The 5773-nt window shown below is 37.7% G+C and overlaps 1 pseudogene; it reads right to left on the bottom strand.

Moving 5' to 3' along the window:
• Window positions 1-3834: 3834 nt before the first annotated feature.
• On the bottom strand, window positions 3835-5225 carry LOC110291036 (heterogeneous nuclear ribonucleoprotein K pseudogene; annotated as a pseudogene).
• Window positions 5226-5773: the final 548 nt, after the last annotated feature.

Here is a 5773-nt window from a genome sequence, read left to right on the forward strand (position 1 = left end):
AAAAAATTGCTAGACTCTATATGTGGTTTAGATTTTTTCTTTTGAAATGTCATTTCTACATACTTCAAAAGATTATTAAGAAATAAAATTTGAGAAAAAATATCTTTTAAATGTTATCAATATTTTCAAAACACACAAATAAATGCAATGACAGACTATCACACAGTAAATGAAACATAAATTAATAACTAAATTAACAAAGGAGTGCATTGTGAATATGTATGCAACCTGGAGTAAGGAACAAAATAAAGATAAATTTTCCCAATTACATCTACTGATCAATTTTCAGTAAACTTTTATTTTGAGTAAAATTTTAACCACAATGGAACAAAATGTAGCAAATTAAGTTTTAAATTAATATACAAACAAAACCAGCAAAATTTATTATCTCATTTGATAATAGATGCCTAAATGAAGTTCCTTGCTTTACAAGTTAAAAAGAGTTATACAAAAGAACAAATATCGAATGATTACATTGATGCAAAAGAGGATCTCTAACACTTAAAACAAAAAACAAAACAAACAAACAAAAAAACAAAATGCCAAAAAACAAAATGAGACAAATGATATGAAAACTCTGTTAATCCCAAGGTCAAATTTGTGTTGCAGTGCAGTGGAAATAGATTAATTATTCTCAAGGAAATGCCTGTATCAACCAAGTCTTAATCTTGACCTCAGTACATTCACTGTTGTATTTGAAATGATCTGTCAGTCTATACATGGAAGGGAAAACATTTTATCTTTTTAAATTTAATATTGCAAATCTTCATTTGGTTATATAAACAGTTCTTTAAGAGACCTTTATTCTTGAAAAAGACACATGATGAAGTATATTAAAAATGAAATTTTCTATCCTTCAAAAGAAAATAAAAAAGAAACAATAACAAATCTAAACACTTAATGGAGATGTATTTTCAAACTACAGGATGAGGAATGTAAAATAAAAGAAGGGGGAGGGTTAGAGAGAGCTGGGCCTAAGGAGAAAGTAATGGAAAAATAAGAATGTAAAAAATGCTGTAAAGACTAACTAGAAAGCTAATTTCCATCTGTACTATTTTTTTCCCTGAACGTCCTGTAGGCAGGACACATTTTGGATCTAAAGTTTTCTTGGTGAGTGCCTGGCTTATCACTTCATTGGGTGTCCTTTCTGGAGACAGAGAGGGGCTACTTCAGAATTCATGCCCCATACTGCCAGCAGTCTCAGCTAGTCTTCCCCATAGATAGTCTATGTTTTCTGGCACTTCCTGAAGATTGTCCCCCACAACTTCTGATTTTTATTCTCTCTCCCCTGCTCTCCCTACACCTGTTCTTCCATGCTCTCCTCCAAATTCCTTCTCCTACTCAGGTCCCTACTCCAATCCATTTCCAATATCTATTTTATTTTCCCTTCTGAGAAAGAGTCAACCATCTTTGCTATTTGTCTTCTTTGGATTTGTGGATTATAGTATGGTTATCCTGTTCTTTATGGCTAATATTCACTTATAAGTGAGTACATAGCATGCATTTTAGGTCTGGATTACCTTATTCAGGATGATATCTTCTAGTTCCATCCATTTGCCTACAAAATTCATGATATCATTGGTTTTAATATCTGAATAATATTCCATTGTGTAAATGAATCACACTTTCTTTATCCATTTTTCAGTTGAGAGACATCTAGGCTTTTTCCCAGTTTCTGGCTATTACAAATAGCAAAGGGTAGAAACAGAGGGAATGGCCAATGAATGACTGGTTGGAATTGAGACCCATCATGTGGGCAAGAAACATTCCCTGGCACTATTAATGATGCATAGCTATGCTTGCAGACAGGATTATAGCATAATTATGCTCAGAGAGGCCCCATTCAGCAATCAAAGAAAAAGATGCTGAGACCCACAGTAAAACATTAGATAGAACTCACAGTCTTAAGAACAGATTGAGGGACCTGAAAAGGACAGGGACTCCACAGGAAGACGAACAAAGTCAACCAACCTGGTCATTTGGGGGCCTCCAGAGACTAAACCACCAACCAAAGAGCAAGCATGGGCTGGACCTAGACCTCCTGTACATATGTAGCAGCTATGTTACATGTTGGTCCCCCAACAATTGGAATGGGAGTATCCCTGAGTCTGTTGCCTGCTTGACTGTGGATCTTGTTCTTATAGCTGGATTGTCTTGTCTAGCCTCAGTGGGAAAAGATGGACCTAGTCCTGCAGTGACTTGATGTGCCAGAGGTGGTTAGTTGGATGGGTAGTGGGGAAAGACTCTCAAGAGATTAGGGGCCTCCCTATTCTCAAATGAGAAGGGGTGGGAGGAACGTGCGATGATCTGCATGAGAGGTACCAGGAACAGAGTGGGGAGCTGATTTTGGAATGTAAAGTGAATAAATAAATAAATGTTTAATACAAGCTAATTTCAAAAGAGAGCCTGAAAACAGAAACAGAAGGGTTCAAATGAAATTATCTTGCATGGATGGAAAACGCAGTTTCCAGAAGACCAGGGTAATCAAAAGAAAATCATACTGCAAGGCCATGGAAGCCTCCAAAGAAACAAAGGGTATTGATGTTGCCAGTGATTACACACCATAATGGCATGTTTAGTCCCATGGGATGAATATACCACACATACAATTGGTGTAGGACACTGAGAAAACAGTTTCCAACTGGTTGTCTCTGAGACCTCAACCCCACTGGCTAGCTTTGACAGTATCAGAGTGAAAGGAAGTATGCTAGGCAACAATGAATATTGACGGTTTTACCCAGATCTGGCCTCTGTATGCCATAACTATGTTGCAGGCATGATAGACCTACTAGTGCAATAGTGGCATAACTTTTTATGCAGTGTGGTGGTTTGAATACTTAGGTACAAGGAGGGCACTGTTAGGAGGTGTGTCCTTGTTGGAGGAAATGTATTATTTTATAGGTGGGCTTTCAGGCCTCTGATGAATAGGCTCTTCCTGGGGAGGAAGAAAACCTCCTTATTGCCTGCAGAAAATATTTTCCTCTAGGCTGCCTCTGGAAGAAGATGTAGAACTCTCAACTCCTCCAGCACCATGTCTGCATGAATATTGCCATGCTTCCTGCCATGATGATAAGAGACTGAAATTCTGGAATTGTAAGCCAGCCTCAATTAAATTTTTACTTTTATATTAGTTGGCTTGGTCATGGTGTCTCTTTTCAGCAATGAAACCCTAAGACAAGAGTTGCTACCAGAGACTGGGGTGTTGTTATGCTAGACCTGATCATGCTTTTTGGGGGGTGGCATTTAGGATTAGGGTATTTAGGATTAGGAAAATAGAGCAACATTTTAAGTGGGATTTTAAGTGTGATAATTTGGTGAAGAATGTAGCTATTTTTTGCCTTTAGTCAAAGAGTCTGCCTGAGGCTAAGGTGAAGACATTTAAATAGTCACATTGGGAAAAGAAATGTCAAAACCTAGTTTAGAATTTTCTTGTGGTTCGCTAAATTTTTTTAGGTTTACTGAATTTATTTTCAAAATCACAAAATGTTTATTACAAAAGAGCATTGTATTCTGCACACTGCTCTGAACAAATGCCAGGAACATGTGGATAATTACTTTCCTCACTGTGCCTTCCCCTCAGTGTTACAGTGACCACAAAGCAAGGTGTTCACAATAATTACACAGGGAGGGGGAAGTTTCTCCCTTCAAAATTGTTTGTAAAGAACTAAAACATTACATCTGGTGAACAGCAAAGATTTCACTACACCTCAAATGCAGAACACCTACAAAGTAGAAGAATGTTGACTTTTTAAACAGAAGCAGTTAAAAAAAATATATAAGACTCCTTCAGTTCTTTACTAGTCTTAGAAAATCTTTCCAGAACACTGCTTCACACTATAAAAAGGAAGAAGATACCTTGCAATAGACTCTTTCAACATCTGCATACTGTTTCCCACTGTTCTGCAGCAAATGGTGTGTGTTCTGTATGGTGCTATATTCCTGTAATGGTAAGGATTCGATCTTCCTTCCAAAGGTTCATCAATTTTGATCAATGCTCCAGACTCATCATGAATGTGCTTAATCTTCTGATCACCTTTGCCAATGATATGTCTTGCCAAATCTTTTGGAGTAGTCATTTGTGTAGTAATAATAGGTCCACCAAGATCATGGTATGAGCCACAACACCATGTATAGAAACAATCATATCCAGAACCTCCCTGTGGTTCATAAGCCATTAGCCATTTTGATGGGCTTCACATGCCAAATGCATAGCCCTACATTTCATCAGCACTGAGCCCAAACATGCCATCATAGCAGTCTCCAGCCCTTCCTCTTTTGTTGTTAGCCATTACATCTCTTTCTCTTGGTGATAGTGGTGGAAGAAGAGGAAGATTCTGGGCTCTCCTGCCACCCTGGCTACCTTCACTAAGAGAAGGAGGAGGATGTCCTTGACAGGGGTTTATATAATCATGATCTCTTCTAGAAGGAGGCATGGGATGCCCACACCAACAGGAGGCACTGTCTCAAAACCACTTCTTCCTCACATGAGAAATGTCACACAAGCCATCCTCAGCAGTCATTAAACATCATTGTAAAACCACCATAATCATAGATTTCATCATAAAAGTTGGATTCATAAGGTTGTACATGTCCTTTGATGGGACAATCAAATATAAGATCATGGATGATCTTTATGCATTCTACAATTCTATCAGTTTTTCCTCCAATAAGAACAAATCTGTCAGTAGAATGAGGACAGCACTCCTGGAAAAGCTTGATTGTTGTCTGAGTGTTTTCTCAAAGTTCTTTGATTTTAGCACCTATAACTCTAATAATTTCTCCTGCCACACTTTAATGAACCAACAGTCTCAACTCACAGTCAAAGTCACTTCCTTTATTGTACTTCAAGCAGTCAGATTCCAGCAGGAGCTGGCTGATTGCAGTGGATGATGACACTGCAGGCCCTCTTCCAAGGTAGAGATGATACTTTTTTTCCAGAATCTCTCCAATTGTCTCAATATCAACACTGATACTCAGTATGCACTCAATGCCATTGCTTTCTGATACTGAAACACTGGCATTGTAGTCTATAAAGAAAGCTTTAATATTCTTGCCTCCTTTTGCAATCAATGTTTTAACATTCTTGTTCTGAAGCAAAATTTTCATTCAACTCCCTCATCACTATTTCTAGATCTTTTAAAGGCTTGTTGCCCTTCCTTATCTTTTGCAGGTTGTTAAACAAATTAATCATGGGTTTTGGAATTGGGGAAGGTTTCTGTCTCCATTTTCTTGAATTAGATGAATCCAATTGCAAGAGTCTGCTGTTGCCTCTATGGTGTCACCCCTGTCATTCACTATTATGAAAACTGTCTTGATCAAGAATAGCAAGCTTAGAGAGGAAAAATTTAAAAATAAATGGTTTTAATAATAAAGGAAGTAGAATAGAGCTAAATCCCATGTTCACGGGTATTAAGTGAAATTAAGGTAGTAGGACCTAGGAGAAAATCCTACCCAGCTAATCTCATTGTTTATTTGTTTTCAGTTGATCAAGGGATAGTCGTATCATGTTGGGTGCTACCTGGTCATTGTTTTTCATTTGGACCTGTAATTTGGAATTAAATACAATCCAGAAATGCAGGACCTACTGATAATCTAGGTCTTCAGGCATAGTCACTAAGAAAAGCTTAGACCTAGGCATAGTTGTACACTTCTTTATTCCCTGGAGACCAAGGTAAGCAGATCTCTGAGTTTAAGGTCAACCTGGTACAGAGCAAGTTCCAAAGGAAAAAAAAAAAAGATTAGGTTCAGGCCTGGTGGTACATAACTTTAATCC

Source organism: Mus caroli, unplaced genomic scaffold (assembly GCF_978045245.1).
Source record: "Mus caroli unplaced genomic scaffold, Mus_caroli_1 scaffold_3, whole genome shotgun sequence".
NCBI lineage: Eukaryota > Metazoa > Chordata > Mammalia > Rodentia > Muridae > Mus > Mus caroli.